This window comes from Leptopilina boulardi, unplaced genomic scaffold (genome assembly GCF_019393585.1).
Source record: "Leptopilina boulardi isolate dan_hultmark-lab unplaced genomic scaffold, ZJU_Lbou_2.1 LbouV2_137, whole genome shotgun sequence".
In the NCBI taxonomy this organism is placed as follows: domain Eukaryota; kingdom Metazoa; phylum Arthropoda; class Insecta; order Hymenoptera; family Figitidae; genus Leptopilina; species Leptopilina boulardi.
In genome coordinates, this window is record NW_026137682.1 from 1,178,477 (window position 1) to 1,202,796 (window position 24,320).

General features: G+C 27.8%; 1 protein-coding gene across 4 annotated transcripts in view; it reads right to left on the bottom strand.

Annotated features, from left to right (window-relative positions):
• Positions 1 to 22,114, bottom strand: part of LOC127291435 (nucleolysin TIAR) — a 907,547-nt gene extending 885,433 nt beyond the window's left edge. For all 4 annotated transcript variants that reach the window (XM_051320573.1, XM_051320572.1, XM_051320575.1 and 1 more), the window contains exon 1: positions 21,780 to 22,114. The gene's annotated coding sequence lies outside the window, so the exon portion shown is untranslated. The remainder of the gene's footprint in view (positions 1 to 21,779) is intronic.
• Positions 22,115 to 24,320: the final 2,206 nt, after the last annotated feature.

Consider the following 24,320-nt stretch of genomic DNA (forward strand, 5'->3'; position numbering starts at 1 on the left):
TCAATTATATCGAATTATATATGTCAAAGCAAATTGTATAACTTAAAAGCATTAAATCTGATGTTTCTTTTAATTTTTCACTAAATTACCGCACGGAAAAAATTTTAGGCAAATGAATGTTCCAATGAGACAAAAATGCATGAAGTTTTCCATTAGAGGTTAAAAAAATCATATTTCCATTCTAAGGTTAATAATATAATAAAGTAATATAATAATAAATATTAATAAATAAATTCTAATAAGCTTCTTTCGTTTTCGAAACAGCTGAAAATTCACAAGCAAATTATTGTTTTTTTTTCAAAACAAAATAACTTTCATATGCTCGTCTACGGGAATTTATTAATAAAAGTGTTATATGAAAATCAGTAGTGGGAGATAAAATCCTTCTAGTGTTATATGGGGGTTAATGTCGACAAACAGTTATGAACCAAGGATAATAATTTCTGTTTATAACCGTCGAGGGTATCAAATAATTAACACTATGAATATTATCTTGAGTCTATGTATTTTCGCACATATTCTAACTAGATATTTGCAAATACACGTGTGCAGAGTTTACATAGGCTAAAGCAGAATATGAGAATAGGTTCGTGTGGGTTGCGGTTAGATTACTACACGTATGTTTTGTCGCATGGTGCATAAACTCTATAGCTGCATTTCATAATGTTTGAAATGGTACACGGTTCATATATGGTGCACTATATGTATACGTTATACATACACATGTTTCCTTTGTTGACCAACTCGTTTGTTCAAGTAGGATGATACATTTTCACATGTAATGACTATCTTAAATTTTAAGGTCTCAATTTTAAATTCTTATCTGTAATATTTTTTTGCTCTTTTTTAAAATTAATAATGTCATATACTGAAGAAAAATTTTTGATGAAAGTTTAATAAAATTACTTATTAAAATTTAGAAAAAATTTCAAAAAAGCGAAATTATAAAATTTTTTAACTGTTATAACGTTGAATTTAATTTATTATTGATTTTTATTTTAAATTTATATATTATTTATTATTATATTTTCAAGACAATCAACGTTATCTACACTTTTTAATTATTAATTTTGCCAAAACGCCAAGTTATTTTATGGAAAACAACTAGACCTAATAAAATAGTTAAATAACTCAACAAGTAAATTTTATATTTCTAATTAGGAAAAACTAAAACCAGCTCAGAAATTCCATTGTTACTTTACAGCAACAACAGACCGCAAAAAAGGGGGAATAAGGATAAACACCATTAAGTAGACAAAATTTATAACAATAACAGTATTTATTAATATTCACTTCAAATTTTAGAAAAAGTTAAATAATGGCAGAAGGCCGAAAGATAAGATTTATATTTTATTTATTCAATTATACTTTAATAATAATGAGATCGATTCTGAAGGAAACGACTCCTAATTAATTTATTGTGAATCACCGTCCATTTGACAACGACGATAACGCCTCGTCTCATTTTTATAATTTAAAATTTTAATTATTTTACACGAAAAAGAATAGAACACAACTTGACTCTACGAACACCAGGATGAGAATGAAAGTAAAATGGCTGACGAGTCAAACTTGAAAGCGTCGCTAAACAGCGCCCTCTCTTCTTGGTGTTAATTAGATCAATTAATATTCAATAATATATTATCCACGACCGATAATCGAGACGCGGTCGTCGGTAACGCAGATCCCTGCACTATCCGATGTTAAATTAATAGCACATTCGGTTATGTGCTCTAAACTGCTCCAAGAGTGCTCCAACTCAGAACCATGTGTTCGGGTTGGCAACTCTGCCCCGGAGCAAATCGTGTAGCGTATTCGACTTGACAACACCGCTCCGAGAGCAGGCAGAACACGTGTTCGTGTAACACGCTCCGCTACGTCACAGAGCATTTTGCGTATTCGAGATACAAATCCTGCTCCACGACAGGGCAAAAAACGTATTCGGTTTGTAACATAAATCCACCCCGGAGTCAATCTAGAGCAAGAAATCTTGCTCCATCTTTTTCGACGGAGCGACAGCAATAATTTTTAAAATATCTTACTGCGCATGTCATATTTTGAATTTTAAAATGGAAATAGGTAAATAGGTTATTAATTTTTTATTAATTACTAATATTAGTAACTAATTAATTCATTATTATTGTGTATTAATTTTGAATAAATTAAATTAAATCAATAAAATTAATAAAAAAATTTAATTATTATTAAATAGTCAATAATTTTTTTAATAAAACTCGAAATTCTCGAAAAACCAAAATTATTACGTCTTTCATAATAATAATAATTATTATTTTTCATTGACAATTTTTTATATGCGCTTTTTTATTTAGTTCCTAATAATTTTTTCAAAAAATAAAATTTTTAAAAAAATTTTACTTCGCGCTAAATTGAAAAATCTGCTTTGGAGTACTCCAGTCGCTCGCAAGCAGAGTGCTCTGAAAAAGAATTTATTTTATGACGTCATTTGCCTTTCTGCCATGGAGCAGATCATTGGCAGATCACTGCTAATGACGTCACACATTGCTTCGTTCTGAAGCAAAGCACTCTGTGGCAAAGTTGCCAATTGCTCTTGCTCCGAGTAAGGGCGCTCTCAGAGCAACATAACCGAAAAACAGAACAATAGGACAAATCAGAATCGAATTTATTTATTACAGGTTGAATATTAATCTGACGACTTTGGCAAGTTGCTTTATTAATACGTGAATTTGATTATTTAAAGAAAATGAAGTGAGTATCATAAGAAAACAATTTTTATAATTCATAACATTTTATAGCCATTATGGCTGGATTCCCTCCCTGCTGTCGTTTATTTACAAAATTTATTTTAATTGCAGAGTAATATTTCTTGTAAAAAAAGTGAAAATTTTTTGCAAGTTCAAGTATACTAAATATCTTAAAAATTAAAAAAAAACTTAAAATATTTCTTAAATCCTTAGAAATAACGTTTTTTCTCGGGTAATTAATTGTTCAATTTTCTTTGAAATTTCAAACTATTTTTAATGTAAAAATTATAATTTTATAATTTTATATTTGATAATTAATTATAATTTTTTATAATTACTGTTGTTAAAATAGAACAGAAAATTATGTCTGACTGAAATTGACTTCTATCACTCATAAAAGAGAAAAAATTTTAAGTAGTGAGAAAAATTCTATCTTATCGATTTTAAAAAGTTCAAAAAAAAAATTTTAGATATGAATATTTTTAAAATCTCAACTAAAATAATATTTTGTCTTACTCGAATGGCATTTTACTACTTAGAAATAATTTTTACAAACTAAAACTAAAACGAACTGTTACTATACTGATATATACTAAAATTAAAATCAGAAAATTCTATCTGAATGAACTAGACTTTTACTATTTTAATTTTAATATCAATTATTTTTCTTTTTTATTGTTTCAATTTATTATAAATATGTGAATAGATAACATTTTATAAATATCTCTTATTTGACAAATAGTTATCAACTCAAATAAAATTCCGAAGTACACTACTGCGCGACTATAATTTTGATCCTCATTCTGCCTAAAATGGATACAAAGGTTTTGTAAGGACAATAGAAATCCAGTGAAGTTGGATATAGTGTGCAATAGAAGGGCGCCCTTTTCAACGAAAGGTACAAGTGTAATAAAGCACTCGTCTTTCGGTTGCACGAGAGGTCGTGGCTTCACAGTAATAAAGACGGGTTAACGTGTAAAAAGGATTCGTTCCGACTGAATACGACCTAAAGAAAATATACTCTACAGGACTTACATTTGCCTGGTGATCACAAAACGCCCTTGAAGAACCTCCTTTGGGAAAAGGATATAAACAGGATTCCACACTATATTTGCTTTTACGATTTGTTGGAGCATTTCGCATTCGAATTTCCATTAACAGAACTGAAAGGAAAATGTTGAAAATTGCACAAGTTACTATATTAACTTGATGCTTTTAAATTAAAATAATTGACATGAACGTAAAAATGGATCATTCAATAAATGTATTAATTAGTATCAATTAGATATTTTCCTTATTTTGAACATTATCCATTACTCAAAAGAAATTATTTCATCCAAATAATCAATTAAAATAAAATTAATAATCAAATATTTATTTAACAATAATCAAGTAAAAAATTATTTAAATGAAATAAATATTTTATTAAAAAGAAAAGAAAATAGAGACCGGAAACAGATGTAGAAACAAAAGTGTATCGAAAAAATTAAATTGGAAAGAATAATTGACAGAATGTGTATAGAAAAAAAAAGAATCAGAAAAGCATGAAATGTTACAATTTTTGTCAAAAACTGTGAAATGAAAGAAATGTGTACTTTGATTTGGATGTGGCTTTTATTCGAATTCCTAAAGAGTACGATTCAGCAAAGCGCGAAGCAAGGACCTCCCTTGACACTCGGACAATGCCATGGTGGTGCTGTCTCGTTCAGTTTCTGGTTATGGCGGGTGCACAATGCGCCTATTGTCAGTGACCCAACATACAACGATGTGTGTCGAAGCTTCTATTATATATATGTTCATATCCATATATAGTACTACTGCACTAACAATCCAGAAACTGATACTTCAACCAATTAGTCCTTCCACTTGCAAATTAAAATTAAAAATCTCTCAATAATAATTTATAATATATGAAATATTGTTGATCTCTTTTTTGACTATATATTCCAATTTTTTTTTTATCAAATTAAAATAAAAAGATTAAAAATACAATTATTCAAACTTTCTTTTTCGCACAGTGTGCAGTGAAATTCTTTTAATGAAAATGCATCACAGTATGATAAAACTATACTTTTACGTGGAAAAAAAAGAAACAGGTGAAAATCTTATTTTCCAAAGTTGAAATATATTTGCGTAGGGACTTTGGATAAGTCGTCCAAAAGCGGCAGGTAATAAATTCACACCAGGCGAGCAAACTTTTTTGTAACTAAGACGATGAATATTTTAGCGGGCGCCCTTCCGACGAGAGTGAACAACGCAAAAAGTCTCGCATAATTGGCGGTTAAATTCAAATTTTGAATATTATGAAAAGTTTAGTAACGAGGGAGTTCATAATCCCTTCAAAATGCTCTTCCCCTGTAGTTTACAGAATGATTTGAAATCCTTACCACGTTTAAATATATTCTTCTCTCCTTTTTTAACCAAAAAAAAAACATTATCAGTGTAATGTTATTCTTTAATTATAATATTAAATAATGAAAAAAAAATGTTATTATAAATATTTTTTTTAATCATAGAAATAATACATATAATAGATTACTAAAACACTTCAAATTGTTAAGTCTGACTAAAACTTATTTTATCTACTGATAATCAAAACATAAGAAATAAAAACGTTCTGTCTGACTACAACTTACGTTTACTACTGATACAACAGTTAACCAAATTTTTACAGCTCTGCCTAACTAACACTTACTTATTTTACCATTAATACAACAATTAAAAAAACCTCAAAACAACACGGCCCAGATATTAGACCCAACATTTTTCTACAAATAAGTAAATTTAAAAGAATTACGAAATTGATAAGTGAAAATTAGTGGATCTCATTTTTAAAAAACGACTTTTTTCACTGTAGAATACAATTTCTAAATTTCTATGAACAAAAATATTACTTATTAAAGGAGAAAAACAACTGTCCAAGATTCGTTTACATGATATTACATTAATTAATATATATTTATTACAACTGCAATTATGTGAAAAAAAAAGTTTCCATCATTTTTTCTGTAAAGGTCATTGACTTTCTTCTCTCCCTATCTCTAGTTTACTTACGTATTACAAAGTAGAGCAGAAAACTATGAAGGGAGAGAAGTGAATTGGAAACTCTGCTAGACACTTGAAGGAACAAAGACAATAAGTTATTAATAATTTTTCTGCTTTGCAGGGTCGCATAAATTGTTTTTCTTTTTTTTTTTTGTAAGAAAAAAAATCAAAATTATAATTATATAATACAATACATTTAACATTTTAAGGAAATATTATTAAAATAGTAATTTATTAAAACTAGACATAATTTTAATTTTTTTATTTATTAAATTATTATTTTTGTTTTTACTTTTAATTTTAAAAGTCATAAAAAGCTTCAAGTATATAAATTTTCCACAAATCTGTATATTTTATAATATTTTGTGAAATATTCTGTCATGTGTTGCGGAGGAGAAATAATTTCCGGAAAGTTCTTCGAGTCAATGAGATATTTATGTGGGTTAAATATCTGAAAAGGAGTTTTCAGCTAACGTGACATTTAGTATGAAAATGTTTTCAATATTAATATCTCAATTTTCTCATCTCTTGGATGGAAGAGGAGGTGATTCGGCGTTTAGCAAAAGAGAGGTGGGTCACACACTCGCTATATTGGCACACACGCCATCTGCGTTTTACGGCCATATTCAGCAATTTTGCATATTGAGGGCCTGTCTTTCTCTCTTTGCGCACCCCTTTCTGTCGAAAATTTGCTTTCTCATCCACCTCTCTCTCTCTCTCTTCTTTCTTTATTCAATGATGGCAATAGCAGATGCACTGCTTTCTTGAAATCTCAATCCATTCCACATATTATCGCTGTTATCGTTTCAATATCGATACGCTTCAATGTTGTCTCTCTAATATTCTCATTTTTTTCCCTAATAGAAAGCATTTTTCTTTTTTACTATATATATTGTAAAGCGGCATTTTGTCGCGTACAAATGACTTAAATATAATAAATTTTGTAAATAAACGACAAGAGGGTGGGAATCCAGCCATAATGGCTGTAAAATGTTATGAATTATAAAAATTGTTTTCTTATAATATTCACTTCATTTTCTTTAAATATACAAATTCACGTATTAATAAATCAACTTGCCAAAGTCGTCAGATTAATAGTCGAACAATAATAAATAAATTCGATTCTGATTTATCCTTTCGTTATATTATGAAAACTCTAACAAGACATTGAGGACATCACTATCTATCATTGAAATTAGAAGTCATCAAGGGAAGAGCTTCATGGTTTATATATTTAGATGAGAGTCCCGAATATTCAAGAACACCAGGAAGACGAAATTGTTGTTTTGTTGCCGATCTGTCAAACTATTATTGGCAGCCAATTTCCTGTGGAATTCTCGCATCAATCAATTAAACATCGGATAGTGCAGGGATCTGCGTTACCGACGACTGCTTATCGATTATCGGTCGCAAGTATTATATTATTGAATATTAATTGATCTCAATGACACCGAGAAGAGAGGCCGCTGTCCAGCGACGCTTTCGAGATTGACTCGTCAGACATTTTCTCTTATTCTCATCCTGGTGCTCGTAGAGTGCAAGTAGTTCTTTTTTGTTTTCTGACCTAATTAAAATGTAATAAAAAATATATTTTTGGACGAGGCGTCGTCGTCAAATGGGCGGTGAGTCCCCAGTGTTAATTTATCAGTCGTTTTCCTTTCGAATCGATATCATTATTATTTAAAAATAATAATAATTATTAAAATCAAATTGAATCTTGTAAGTTGGCCTTCTGCCCCTTTCTTAAATATCAAACTTGGAAGTGATTATTAATAAATAGTGTAACTGTTATAAATTTTGTTTAATTAATGGTGTTTATCCTTATTCCCCTTCCTCCGCGGTTTATTGTTGCTGTAAAGTAACACTGGAATATCTGAGCTGGTTTTAGTTTTTCCTAAGTAGAATTATAAAATTTACTTGTCGGGTTATTTAACTATTTTTTTAGGTTTAGTTATTTTCCATAAAATAACTTAGAGTCTTGGCAAATTAATAATTAAAAAATGCTGATAACGCAGATTGAATTGAAAATATAATAATAAAATAATTAAAATTAAATTCATTAATTTCACTCTTAAAAATCAACGTTATAAATAAAAATAATTAAAATTAAAATCTACGTTATAATGTATATTCAAAATTGAGTTTTGCAAAATAATCAAAACAAACATTTTATTTGAATTTAATTTTAAGTTTCAATATTGTTTAAATAATTTTTTTTGCTTAATTCGAATTATTTCATAGCATTTAGAAATATCTATTTTTATAAAATTATTAGATGGTAATAACAAAATTATTCGAACCTTTTTAACAAGGTTAAACAACATTTTTTGTGATGAAGTTGGCAATGGGGAAATTTTTAACAGTACGATAGGGCTGGAAATCATGAAATAAATTACAGTAAAAGCAAGGGTGTGGAGGTTAATCGAACAGGAAGTCAAGCGTTGAGATTAAATTTCACTTTTTACTTGGGTCAACTTAAACTTCTATTAACTTTTAAGAAATACGTTTTATATATATATATATATATATACTTTTAATTTTAAATTACGAGTCTTTGTGTGTACTAATTATGAAACTAAAATAAAACTAAAAGTAACCGATTATTATTTGAATCAAATATATTTTGCTTCCTCGTGGAAGAAGCTTTGTAGTCCTTTTGTTTATAAAATTTTTAAAAATGGTGAAAACAAATTTTCCTCTATATAGAAACATGTTATATGAGATCCTAATCAATTGTCCGGATGTATGTATGTGTATGTGTATCGTTTTGTGAACACGATATCTTTAACAGGTTTTAATGGACTTGGATAAAATTAGGTAGGCTTATTTAACACATTAATCTCTCAAAAATGACGAGAGGATTTTTAAAAATACTCCCCAAAAAAAATTTTATCGTCCTTTTTCCAAAAAAATTTTTTTTTAATTAAAAAAATTTTAATTCGAAAAATTTAAGGTAATATATAATATAATCGTCTTCCTTACGTCAAGACAAATCGATTGGTATATATGAAGTATAGATTTAATTTAAATTTAAAGAATTAATGAAAGTTAAAAAATCAAAAATTCTAATTTTAGCTATAAAATTTTGTGTTTATTTAAATTCTTGTTTATATATGAAATAATTTTATTCCTTACATTGAAATGAATCGATTTGTATATATAAAGTATATGTAACACCCAAAATGAAATAAAATTTTCTTAATTTTTCAAAAAATTTTATTAATTTAACTTTTTTTAATTTAACGTTTTCAACTTGAAATGTTTTAAATCAATTAATTAAATTAGAGAAATTCATAGCTTCCTCCATGAGGAAGCAAAATGTTTATGAAATATTCATAAAGGAGTCCCTCCTTGTTTTCTAATATAATAATTTTAATAATTAATAAACAAACATTTTTTTTTCATACCAATTAAAAGCAATAAAAACCTATAGAGAAAAATATACATTTATAATTTAAAAAAAAAATTAATTAAATGTATCTGATTCAGAAAATTATCATTTACTAATGAAATACATTTTTCACTGTTGCCACTTAAGTATTCGCTTTTCATTTCTCTGCACTGATATAAATCTTGACCACACAAATCGTAAAATCCCAAAATGTCATAAATCTGCCCTTTGGGAATTAATGACAAAAAAATTGTATTCCGTTGCGAATATGAATTTTGTAATTTATCTGGTCCACCGAATACTATAAATTATTCGTAATGGCCATTTAAATTTTAGAAATTTAGAGAATTGACGAGAATATAATTTTACCATGGTTTTTGATAGACGCACATACACAAGCTTCAGATGCACAAAATAAGAAAAAAAAATTTAACACGGTTATTCAAAACAAGAGATTTTTCTAAAAATAAATTCTAGAATGAAAAGTAGGACGTCTGCGTAATTACGCAAAATGTTCATCGATATTCACTCTACTAAATTAATTCACTTACGCAAATAATTAAATAAAATGGTAAGATATTAAAAAAAATGCAACGCTTTTAATTTAATACCAAATTGGATTATATTAAAATAAGTTAAAATTAGATTAAAATAAAAGTGTTGCATCTTATTTTAATACCTCACAATTTTTACTGTGATATATCCAAATTCCCAAAAATGAATGAGTCAACCATAAAATATCTGATAAAACTAGGGAATAATATATATCCCCTGATGTATTTATAAATATAAATGAAAGTCTTAACCATATTTTTTTCCATATGGTTATTGTTTATTTATGAAAAGTCCTCTGACATACAACGAAAAGCAAACGGAAAGTTGTAGACCAAAGATGTGAATTTTCATGGAAAGTTGAAAACAGAACAGAGAGAAGAAGAAAGAGAACAGTAGATAAATGAAAATTGTCAACTAGGGAATTGTGGTCGCGGACATCTTTTCATCTAGTGGTTAAAAGAATTCACAAAAAAAAGTAATTGGAATTTTGATAAAATAAATCTTTTCAAAATTTAATCAAGCGTCGAATATTTAATTTTAAAAAGAAATAATACTTTGTTCTTTTTCTTGGAACGTTTTATTTCAATTTTTGCTAAATTTATTATATTTGTTCTCTCTCGTCATTTTTAATTTCATCTTATAATTTTTTCTTTATTTTCATTAATAGCTTAAATTTTCAAAATAGAACGTGAAAATTATTAATTAACATTATCTTCTATAAACGTATAAATAAAGCATCACGTCTTCCTTATTCAAATTTCGATCATAAAAGTTGTAAAGTATATATACGCTTCCCATTAAAGTTGATAATTTCTCATAGTCTAATTTTGCGTTCAATTATGTCTTTCACCATCGTCGTAACTCATACCCGCGCGCATTTTACCTAAAATCATGTTATGAATTTTAGAGAAGTAATTTCAAAACTTCACCACCTTTGGGTCTGATCCAACAACCTATACCTAACCAAGAACCTTCTCTTTCCTCTAAAACGTAGAGAAATAGCGTTAGACCTATATTCAATGCCTACGACTTCTTATAGCTTTAAAACAAAATAAATAAAAAACTGTATATGGGGCATTCTATTTTAAAATTATACCCCTAGTAAACAATTGACAATATAAGACATTTTTTAAATAATTATTTCTCCCATTTAATTAAATCAAATTACTTTTGCAATGAGTGGTTTCGAAAGAGAAATTTCTAAACTTTATTATTGTGAAAAAAATTTTTTAAAAAAACGTTTAATTAGCATAAAAAATTTAGTTTGAAGGTTAAACTTATAAATATCTCAAAACACGTTGTCTCCGATTTTGACAAAATCTATGTCAAAAGAAAGCTTAAATATTCTATTTTTTATTTCCGTAAAGTTTATAATGGACATTTTCGAGAATTTCCAGAAATTAATTAAAATTCTCAGACGTTTCGGAGGTTAAAAAGGATTGAAATTTGTATGAATGGAGAACCATTTCTTTAAGAGCGGATTTTGTTTTTTAAATTTAATTTCCATTAACCTTACATTATTACATCACTTGACATTAGAGAAAAAAAATATTGTAAACAATAAATATATTGATCTTTAGCTATTTGCAATTAAAAATTTTTCAAATTTAAAAAAATTATTAAGATTAAAATTGAAGTTTTAAAATTTATTTATTTAAAATTTTCGTAAAAACAAATGCCGCTGTATTTGAACAGAGCTTCTCTATTCATGCAAATTTCAACCCTTTTTAACCTTTGAAACGTCTGAGAATTTTAATTAATTTCTCGAAATCCTCGAAAATGTCCATTATAAACTTTACGGAAATAAAAAATAGAATATTTAAGCTTTCTTTTGACATAGATTTTGTCAAAATCGGAGACAACGTGTTTTGAGATATTTATAAGTTTAACCTTCAAACTAAATTTTTTATGCTAATTAAACGTTTTTTTAAAAAATTTTTTTCACAATAATAAAGTTTAGAAATTTCTCTTTCGAAACCACTCATTGCAAAAGTAATTTGATTTAATTAAATGGGAGAAATAATTATTTAAAAAATGTCTTATATTGTCAATTGTTTACTAGGGGTATAATTTTAAAATAGAATGCCCCATATATTTCACCCTTTTAAGAGTCTCATTTCATATACGTTTAATTTTTTTTTTTAATAATATAATAAAAAACACTATATTAATTACGTGATTTTTCAGATATCATTTCATCATAAATAAAATATTTTTAAAAAGTTAAAATAATAATCAATGGTTAAAATCAAAACGTTTGTTACTTGAAATTGATATTTTTATTATAACTGATAAATTAATTTTATTTTAAATAATTTTATTGTCTAAAAGAAAATAAGTTTTCATATTAATTGCACATTTTTCATTTCATTGGAAATTTAAATAACTTGAAAAATTTCCGTTTCAAAAAATTGACATTTTAAAGAGGAGAGCAACTAGAAAATGTTTGTACAATAATAAAAATTTTAATCTATTTTGATCAAAGATTCAGTACAATAAGTATCAAATGTGTGCCCGCAAATAAAATTTTCAAAAAATTTTAACTCAAATATTAAAGAATACATTATATGTAGAATCACATATATAACTGATTTTTTGGTGTATTTTCGCTTCAAAAATCATAAACGTAACCTAATTTTTTTTTTACCATAAGGTCCCCTTTTTCGTTAATCGCCACATATATAAAATATATCGAAATAATTTTGTTAATCCAAGAGTATCACATTCTCAAAAAAAAATTAAAACAAAATTCACGATTCATTTGTTTCTATATGATATATATAACAGTAATTGTCCATGTCAATCAAGTGAATAAATTAATTAAAACTTAAATATTCAATTGTATAATGTATTATCATTTAATTGACTCTTTCATCGAGCGTATAATGAAATTTTCTAATTACCTCTTATATAGGTATCTATTATATACTCTGTAAAATAAAATTATAAAAACAATCCATAATATTTTAATTTATTCATGATCATATTTGTCTTTATATATTGACAGATTATTATAATAACGTATGTGAATGTTTATATATATATAGTTATAGAAAAAAGTTAAAGTGAAAAGCAAGGCATATCCTGTATGTATAAATTTATATCAAAGCAGCTATCTTGGCATTCGAGTTTTTATTGAATAATTAAAAATGTCAGTGGCAGAGGCTCACGCTCTTCTGGCCTCGAGTCAAGTAGGAGAGAGAAAAGGGGGTAGGATATAGGAAGGGAAGGCCTCTTGAAATTTGCATAGCAGCTTCACCGACGGGCGCTTGCTTGAAATATGAGGTTTTATTATTTTCAAAGGAGCTTGCCACGTTAAATGCCCAAACCATAGTGAGAAGTTGAGAAATTGAGAATGAGAGAGAGAGGTCAAATACCCGAAATTAGGTTACTGGAGGAAATTCAATCATTACTTCAATTTCTCTATTTTCATTCATTTTTAAATTCAAAAAAAAAAAAGGAAAAAATAATTTAAACATTAAGTCATTGCTTCTCTATAGTACTCCGGTAAATTTTTTACTCTTTTTTTTCTTTTCTGTGATAAACACATTCTATAATTATTCTATCTGTAAATTTGTTTTTGTTCTTGTTCTAGGCGTTCTTTTTAATTTTTTTAACCCCTTTAAATTAGAAACAAATTTTTTTTCAACTAATTTTTTCAAACTATATTGCAATGATTTTCTCACTGCATTATACAACCACACAAAAGTTCATCTTTATTCTCAGTAAAACAAGAAGTCTCTTCAGATTAATGGTTTTCTTTGTCTGAAGATGCCTGGTCAAAAGCCTCTATAGATATTCATTAGGTATATAAAACAAAGCTTACTCTATTTGCCTACTCCAGAGATAATATAGAATCTAATTTAATTTATTGCAGAAAAAAAATTTTTTATGCAAAATATGTTTGAGAAAAAAAATTGTCTCCGATTTTCACGAAAAATGTAGGTAAATATATCACACAGGGGTCACTTTGACCGCAGGCTGCTGAATTTTATTACTAATTTTTAATTCTGGATAATTTGAATACTCTGGAATTTTTGGAGTCAGTGATTACGAATCTGGTGTCACTTTTCCAAAATTAAAAAAAGCGGATTATGTAATTAAAAATCAATTACACTAGGTGCCGGTTGGAATAAAAAGCGTTTTCGAAAATTCACTCTCTTTCCTAGTTTTACTCTCTAAATCTGAATTAGTAAAAATGTTTACTACTAATTTAAATTAGTGACTTACTTTTTGCTTCTGAATTAGTAAAATTTTACAAATTATTAGTAACTTTTACTAACAATTAGTAAAATTTAACTAATTCTAAAGCAAAAAGTGAGTTATTAATTTAAATTAGTAAACATTTTTACTAATTCTCGTACTAATTCAGATTTAGAGAGTACTTACATTATTTTAAAACTTTGGGAAAATATTCTTGACATTTTTTTTACCTATGTAACCCCTTAAGGATTAATGAAAAACTAATACAAAAAATTAATTCAGTATAGGAAACTGTGAATATACGTTTTGGGTTGTTAATTATAATCTTACAAATTTTCTATTTTAATTGACAGTATATCTAATAAAAGCAGAAATTTGATAATCTAAAACGATGATTAAAGGCATATATGTTCATGTTTCGCGTACATATTCCATTAAATGTCACACAGCGAGTTTCAAGCTCCGCATAGCTGATTCCACATCAAATTAATAACATTCCATATAAATTACATTCTTTAAATTAAAATTTTTATTTTATTTAATTAATTAAATTAATGTATTTCACAATGGTTTTTGTTACATATCAAATACAATGTATGAAAATGATATTGTTGTACATATATTAGATGAGAGAAATTTTCTAAATACGAGCCAAGAGCAAAAGTAAAGTTACTAATGGGAATTGAATTACAGAAAGTTATTAGTCCCAATGGATTGTATAGAGAAATACCTATACATATATAGTGAATGAACAAATGCAGTATGAAATTACAAACCATTGGATTTTGCGCATTAGAGTCGATTTAACGATAACTCGCGTTTATCTCTCGGGAACAAGAGAGAAATAGAGAGAAAGGGGGGAGAAGGGAAGGGAAAGCCATTTAACACCCAGAAACTTGTGACGGCGACTTCGTTCATCAGCCAAATGAGTACAAATCTTCCCTCCCTCCTCCCCATCTTTCGACCGTCCATTTAACGTTAAGCAAATATGAAAGGATGGGTAAAGGTATAAGACCCGAGACAAACCAACAGCCAGAGACTTGGTTCAACAATCTTGTGCTAATTCAAATTCATCTCATCTAAGTTGCGCTCTCGTGAAATGCATTATCTCTGGTCACACAGTATCTTCGCGCACAAGAAACATTCATCTCGTTGCGCAAATGTTCATTTCTCTCAATTCATTGTTCAATTAAATTATTCTATACGTATTTTAATTGATAAGTAAATTTATGATTTTTTTTTCTTGTAAAACTTTTAGTAAAAAAGAGATCGATATAAAAGCAGAAAAATTAATGCAAATAAAATTTCATGCTAATTTAGTGTTTAATTAGTAATTTAAAAGAATATTAATTTTCGTAGAATGTAGATTTTAAAAAGAATTTTAATTTTGAAGAATTTACATTTGTACGAATATTCAAAGCAAATGATCAAAAATCACTTTGAAAGAAAAATTCCAACGTAAAGTTTAAAATTGACCAATCACAATTTTCATGATAATTTCTAATATATAGGTCAAATTTAAACTTCGCGCCGAATTAATTCTGTCAAATTGATTTTCGTTCTTTTGCATTTATTTTTGGAACATTAAACCCCTTAACTACCATGGCAAAAATTTTGGTCGTCGACAGTTAAAGGGTTAGTATTTTAACAAATATATTTTGCAAAATGAATATTCTTTCTGCAAAACTAAAATTCAACGAAAAAACGTTTCGCACTAATTGAGATTCGATCAAATGTACATAATTTTTGGCAAATTAATTTTCGTCTAAAAAAAATATCTACAATGTTGATAATCGGTTTAACGGAAATTTTGCAAAATTAATATTTTAATAATTAAAATATTCTACAAAAGTAATATTCAATAGAATAAGATGCTATCAAATCATAAATTTTTAAATAAATTTGTTTTACAGCTTATTCATTCGTCCCAAATTTTTGGCTTATAAAATCACATGGTGTTAGTAAAATTTATTTCGAGAATAAAAACAAAAAAAAAAAAAGTTGAAAAATTGATCTGAGATTTTAGTAGAAAGCATATACAGTCTACATAGGTACATATAAGCTTGAAACATATCGCGGATCCTCGAGGAAACTTTACAAAGTACTGGAATATAGGATGAAACAACACACAACTGAGAGGTGCATTCGCGAGAGAGAGAGAGAAAGAGAGAGAGGGGGGGGCAGAAGGTTGAATCCAGAATCCAAAGATCCTTTATGAGCCAAGTTGGAAGCGTGTTGTTGCACGCGTTGTTAAACTCGAGCTTAGCGAGCTGCTACCGTAAGGCTATTTACATTAATTCTCGATAATCGGGCAAGTGCTATAACTTTTGAGTGCATGCGTCAGCAACAGCGGCTCAAGAGTATCCACATTTTACCTTCACAGTATATATAGCCTTTCAAAATCTCCTCCCTAAATCCATGTGATTTCATTTCAAACTTTTTGCTCACAGATTCATATTTCACACTTTAGAACAATACAAAATGGATAAAATAAAATATATAATTCAAATAATCTCTTATTTGTCTATTATTATATCAAAATATAACCTAATGACAATTTAGTACCTAAAGTCGGTATTAAATTAATATCTTTTGTTTTACAAATGGGAGCGTTCACAAATTACATAACGTTTTTTTTTTTAATTTTGACCCCCCCCCCCTCCCCATGTAACACGTTATTGCATACATTAGCGCCATTTTTTCTGCTGTCCGTAACAAAGTGCTTGACCCCCCCCCTCTCCCAAAAAATGTTACGTAATTTTTTAACGCTCCCAATGAACAAATAATTTTTTTGTCAGTGTAATTCTCATAATATTTATAGTAGAAAATTTCTATAATATTTTACGAGAAATCTGACAGAAAAATTTAAATTGCAACAATTATGTGACCAAAACAATAATCAGATGCTTAAAAAATGTTGTCATTTTTATCAAATTTCTTAATTAATTCAACTTTCAAAAGATGTACTCATACAAAAATGATCCACACTAAAAAAAAATAGAATTTTTACCCCAAAATTGGTATAAAAATTAACTGCAACAAATTTTATCCTAGTTGGGGGCGCCACCGTCTATGTGAATTAGCATTAGTTAAAATTACCCGCAACAAAATTTATCCAGCGTTTTTTCTGTGGAAAGCAAATAAAAGCCTGTCGGTAAATTTTGTAACACAAAACCGTGAACCTTTTTGAGCTTTTACCAAGTTGGAAAGTGGGGGGGGGGGGGTAAAGAAAATAGTATCGGTTATTTAACGACCATTCGTAACCCAATTTTTACATCCTACCCTTCACTTTTCCCTCTCATTTTACCTCCTCTGAAGCGAGCGAGAGTGTTTTCAGTCGACGCGAGGACAATGAGCAAATAACTAGATTTCTCGCACAACGGAACAATAATGGCACCCGGGGAAATTTTTCACGGCCCCGTGGGCAAAATAATTTGGCAACAGATGCGTCGCGTCGCGTTTTCCGAGCCATCCGACCAAGAATAACTGGGGAAGAGGGCGAGAGAGGGGATCCAAGGGATGTTTCAATGGCGTAGGGAGGAGGTAGAAGAGAAATAGAATATGATCAAGCATATATATATATATATTGTATATAGCGAAACATCTCGCTCTGAACACGCACAAAGAACAAATCATTCCAATTTGCACGTCGTGTACAAAGTGGGAATTTTTTATTGCAACGCCTACCATGTCAAGAGCCGAGAAGATTCGTCTTTTTTCGACAGAAAAAAAAGAAATTTGTGTGGCGTCGCCTTCTATAATTTTTTGCTTTGAAGTAGGAAAAAATTCTTTGACATGTTTTTTCTTTGATCTGCGCCAATTGAACGTTCGATGCTAATTAGTTTCCTTCAACTGCTAATTTTACCTATTAGCAAAACTTTATTTCATGTTATATATATATTTTTTTCTTTTTATGTTAATTTTTAATTAAACATTACGACTCCAGGAAAATCGCTTCAAATCAGATATATCATTTTTATTTTTTAATTATTTATAAAAGTGAGAAGAGAACTCTCAATTTTTTAATCGAAATTAATTCATCAACATTAAATTCATATATATACTATGATTTCCCAACTTTTGATGGCAATTTATATTTTCTCATATCAGTAAATTACAATGGATATGGATTGATAATTTTATTCCATTACTAAATTACAATTTAGTTTAGTTTTAAATAATTAAATATAGTAATTTTTTTATGGAAAAAAAAATCCAATGGAAAAAAAGGATTTACCTGAAATAGCGAAATGTTTAAATAGAATAGCAAAAGTTTTAATTGTTTGATTTAAATCTTTTCTTTATTTTAGTGAAAACTTTCGTTGTTCCAGGTAAATCTTTCTTTCGCATGTAATTTACAAAACATAAGCTAACTATTTAAAGACAATATTAGAAAATTGCTAATATATTTTAGTTCTTCTTAATTTTTCCATTAGTTTGCAAAAGTCAGTTTTAGTCAGACAAAAATAGTTAAAATTACTATTAAAGAGAAACCCTCACTTTTTTAAACCTTTTAAATTTAAATAATCGTTGAAAGTTATATTTTTTTTGTATCATTTGGATCTTGAAAACATAAAGAGTTGTAAAAAAAAAAGAAAATCTAAATTTTTGACTATGTTTCATAGACAATTTTTTACACGCTTTTTAGAGTTTCGTGGCTCAGGCCCGAAAGCTTTATAGTTTCGCTTTGACAACCGTTTCCATGACAACAGTTTCCATAACAACTGTTACCATAGCAACTGTTACAATAGCAACCTTTACCATAGAAACAGTTTCCACAGCTACGGTTTCCATAGTTTTAATGGATTAAAGTGTTGTACCTTATTTTAATCGATTTTGGTATTAAAATAATACTTAATTTTTAATATTATTAAATAGTATTAATAATAATACTATTATTAATAATAATTCTTACTAATAATAATGTGAATTAGTAGCATCACTTTTCACTAATTCAAATTTAGAAAGCAATAATGCAAGAAAAAGAATATAACTTCCTCATTGAAATTTTAAGAGGTCATAATGAAGGTGGTGTCTCCCCTTAATTAAAAATTTAAAAAAAATTAAATTAAATTAATTAAAAATTAAAAATAGTAAATTAACGGTCAGTAATGTGATCAACAGAAATGAAAAGTTTATTTAATCTATTATTTAACTAATCCTCTACCACCGAACCAGATTTCCTTATTAAATGTTAATTAATTTAAATTGTAATTGTAAAATAAATAATAAATTTTTCTTTTTCATTTTGCAACGTCACCATAATAACACGATTGTAGTACAAGAAAGTGAGTATAGCAAATAAAAATGAACTCTCATTTTGAGAAGGAACAGAATGGGGGGTGGGAGTTTGGGAGGTTTGAGGGTCAGGTGAATGAGAACGATAGAAGAGAGGCAGGGTGTAAAGATAAGGGCGCTACGTGAGAGACTCATTAAGGGATGCAAATTAAACAGCGGCAACGAAGTTCGAGTCTGAGCACCAACCACCATCCTTGCTGGAATAGTTTACGAGAGAAGTACGACATGCTTTTGAAACCCTGTTCCAGTGTCTTACGTAATCGAGAATCGCTCAGAGAAACACATCTCTTATAAAAACCTTCCATCTCAACAACTTTGCCGAAACACACAAAAAAAATACCATTTTAATCTACAGCGTTCATTCCTATGTGTAGTATAAACAGTTTTTTTTTTGCTGTACAAAAAAAAATTGTTTTAAAATATTTTAGATAAATCAAAATTACATATTTATTCATGAAAATTAATAGTTTCTGGAGGAAAATACAAAAAAAAAAATTCGCAAATCACCATAAAAACGACAAGTGATAAAATTTTGAAATGTTCATTTCATTGTAATTGTTTCAAATCATTGAAATTTCAATCAAACAATATGAATAACTAGAAATCAATTTTTTTTCCTCCCCTACTTTAATTCATTTGATCCTCTATTCCAGTACAATTTAAATTGAATTATAAATTTTATCTTCGAAAAACTCAACTTTTATTACGGAAGACAGTTTTATGAGACTTTTGATGACTTTTTCTACTTCGTGGTTATTACAAAGCAGTTTTAAGTAGATATAGCCGCTTTAGTCAGACACCGAGTGTTCCGTAACTTTCAGGTTTTAAAAGAGAAGTTCTTTTATTTTTATAATATTTACACATTTCTAACAACTCTAATTATTATACAAAAAAAAAAAAAAAATTTACTTTAAGCCAAAAAATAAATAAAAATTGGGGACGCATGAATAAGTTCAAATAATCAATTGTTAGAATTTTTATTTGTCCGAAATTGCAAATGGCCGAACAAATATCGACAAAAAGATTTCGGTACGATTTTTAAAATCAACCAATCAAAAATTATCCATTTGTAATTACCTAGTTGATTTTAAAAATAGCACCGAAATTATTCTGTCGATTGTTTATTTGTACAATTGTAATTTTGGACAAATGAAAATTCTATCAATTAAAAATTCTGTTAAATGATTTTTCGTTTAAGTAAAACTTCTGTATAGTATGAAAAATCGGTTATATATGGAAATTATATTAAATAAAAATTTTAAAGATTTCTCTAAAGATTTGTTTAATTTATGAAAGAAAAATACACTTTGGCAGAAAAAATAAAGACAATCTACTGAAAATAAATAAAAGATCAAATGAATTGAAATAATTATACCAATTTATATATAAATAAACGAGAGATAATAAATGCATTGATAAAGTGTGAGATTTAATTGAAAGATGTATAATTAAGTTAATTGAAAATTGGATTGTGTCTAGACTTGAAACTCTCTTAAAATGGGTCGCCCTCGGGAAAACAGCACGAGGCAATGGGGATTTTTTTTTTTTTTTTTTTTTCTTTTCTTCATAAAATGAAAGAGAAAGAGAGATGAAACACTCGCTAAATCAGAAGTAAGAAAACTGTCTAATTAATCACACGGAATCTCTAGCCGCGCCCTTCTCACAAACTCGTCTGCCCTTAGAAATGTCTTCTTCGGTCACTTCGCAACTCGGGCGCATATAACGGAAGGGAAGTTTGAAAGCCGCCGTTTACAAACGACCGTCGTCCGGCCGTCTTCTGATTTATAAGGGCTTTTAGCTCGAGTAGCCGACAAAAAAAACCACTCCTGCATAGAAATATGCTTCAACACGAGGCACCTACTTTTAAAAAACTTGGGACATCTCGCACATTTCCACTGCTCTGTACCTTCAATCCCTCCACTAATAAATCTTCACAAATCTTAAAGGATGTATATGAATATTTCTTTTTTAAATAATTTTTCTATATATTTAAAAACATATTCCCTTAAAAATATTAAATTCTATTTTTCTTTTTAAATTTGTCAATTGGATCTCGAGAAAATTTTGTTGTATTTAAGTTAGATATAAAAAATTAATTGTACCAATAAATTTCTTTTGGGTCTAATATTTTTAAAAACTTATTTTGACAATTATTAAATTAAAATTATTTCTTTCTTTACGTTTGCATTAAAAAAAAGGGGTTGCATACATTGCCGCACAAAAAAATTATAATCATTATTTTCTGAAACACTTTGGAGAGATAAACAAATTTACACGAAGCTGAAGTACGCAACGTTTATATAAACGATTTTTAAAGAAATAATTTTTTAAAATAAAAAATTCTATAATTTTTTACCTAAAAATTATTTTTTTATAATTTGTTGATTAATAAAAAATACAAGAAATATTTTTTAGACAAAAAATTATAGAATTTTTCATTTTAAAAAATTATTTCTTTAAAAATCGTTTATATAAACGTTGCGTACTTCAGCTTCGTCAAATTTACATATATAAAACCAAATCTCTAAAAATTTAACATCTTTAAAATAATATTGTTTTCTAACCTTAATCATATATTATTTGTATCGTCATCCTCTTTCCAATTTCCAATCCAGAACGATCATTTCTTTACCACACACTATTAGACACAAACTTTATATACAAAACTCACGAAATCACCCAAGTATAAAATGAAAAATAACTTTTTTTTACATTCTTTTTAAACCATTGAAATTTAATAAAAAAATTTAAACGAAAATTATTTTCAAAAATACGAGAACTTTGTAAATTAAAAATTAACACACAAGACGATAAACACGTTAATAGAGGTTGAAGTACGAATTTTAACTGATCAGATTAGAAATTAAACACGTTTATACAGGTCGAAGCACGAAATTCAACTGATCAGATTAGAAATAAAATTCTGAATTTATTGGTCATTAACTGAGTTTCAATGTCGGTCGTCTTTTGTTTGCACCTCAATGTAAACAAAGCGCGCTCGAGGATTACAAACACTTCTCAAGTCATAACAATTTCTTCCTTTCGATTCATTTAAATTGTTTCTGAAATAAAATTAAAATTTTCATCTTTAATAAAGTAAAATAAAAACAAAAAAAAAAAAACTTTGAAAAACAATTATTTATAAGAAAATTTGAAAACTTGTCGAGTAATTTTTAATTACCACTCTCTAAATTTGAATCAGCGATAAGTATACCACTGGCACCAATCAGCGGATATACGCTGAAAAATCAGTGAAATTCCACTAATTCATCAGTGTATATAAGCTGATTAGAATCAGTGGTATACTTATAGCTGAGAATCAGTGAGATTCCGCTGATTCAAATTTAGAGCGCACATTTTTAAAAAATACAATTATAGGTACTTCTATAGATTTTGAAGAATAACTTCAATTTTTTTTATTATATATTATAGGCGCGCTCTCTTTAAGTATTAAGAAAATATTATATGAAATTAACAGCTATTATTTCAAAACAAATCTTGAAAATCACATATATTATTTTTTTTCATAAAAGAAAAGCGCCACGCTAAATTGTAAGAAATTATTTTATATTAGTGATGGTCAAACATTATTCTAGACGCATAATAATATTATAGTATATGTCAATTAAAGAAGAATTTCTAGCTCGCTACTGTTTTACACAACAAAAAAATAAAAATTTAAGGTACTGAAATTTTAGTAATTATATATTTTCCCCTCCCTCTCTCTCTCTCTCTCTCTCTCTCTCTCTCTCTCTCTCTCTCACTTCCATTTTTGTAACGTGTGATTAAAACGCAAGAAAATGTGAGAGTGGCGTTACTATAATTAAATTCAAAATTACACTGGAAATTATCCATGCATATATAGTTGTTTCGTAACTTCATTTGAAATGGTTTCGCAAATTGGACGCTTCCTAAGAAACAAAATAAAGCTCCATAAAATTATTACATATCTCTCCTAACGCATATAAACTTTTCTAAACTAACATTATAATTTTTTTTTGTAAAATAACTGTATTTAAAAAAAAATTGTTTGAAACATATATCTATACAGTTGCTCGGAAGTATTTATTTAGATAGTTTAAAATCATTTACTTCACACCATGAGAGTATAGCAAAAAAAATTTATGATCCGTTACATTAAATATTTCAATATATGTATTTAAACGTTAAATTTTTTTTTAATTTTACATAGTAAAATAAATTGGACTGCAAAATAAAGTTTAATAATATTAGATTTAGAAATTAGCGTTTTACTATATTAAAAAAAAATTTTTAGTTGAATTTTTAATTTTAAATTAATTCAATTCAAACTAAAGTAAATAAATATAATAATAATTATACATATTATTTATTTGATAATAGTCAAGTAACCGATTATTTGAATCAAATAAATTTTTTTTCAGTGTAATAATGATGGAAATTATTTTGGTTTATAAATAAATAAAAAAAAATACATGTAATTAATATGTAATTAATAATAGGACTTGATATCGATTTTAGAACAGTTTAAATATCTAAAATTCGTTTTCTAAATGAAGGTACCTAATCAAGAAGGAATTTGATATAATAGGCCAATAAGGTCTTGAGTCCCTAAAGTTCTGACAGGGTTCTTCGGCAGCATTAGTGACCACTTAGAGAATCACCACACCGAAGGGTGGATTCAACGCAACTAATTTCAAATCTAAACTAATTTCTCTCTCACAACCCTCATTCTATTTCCCCTCTCAATTGTCATCTCTTAATTCTAAATTTATCATTTCTCAAATATTTTTCCCCTCACTTTTGTCTTACAATAATTTTTAATTCTCACACATTAAATTTATTTTTTACTCGACTTTCCAATTATTAAGATGAAAACTCTCTCTTGAAAACTTAAGGGTAGTTTCTGGTTTAAAATCGAATAAATTAAAATTCCCGCGTCTGTTTCACGTTCCCGAATGTAGGTGGCGCGTAATGCACTTGAGTCAGATATACAGCCGGAAAATGTCGATGTCAACAGTTTCATAAGAAACGCTAAGAATATCTTATTTTTATTTGAATCGTGCGTATTTATGATTTAATGTGTTTACTTCTTTGTGTTGTGATCTCGCAGAAAAAAACCTAGT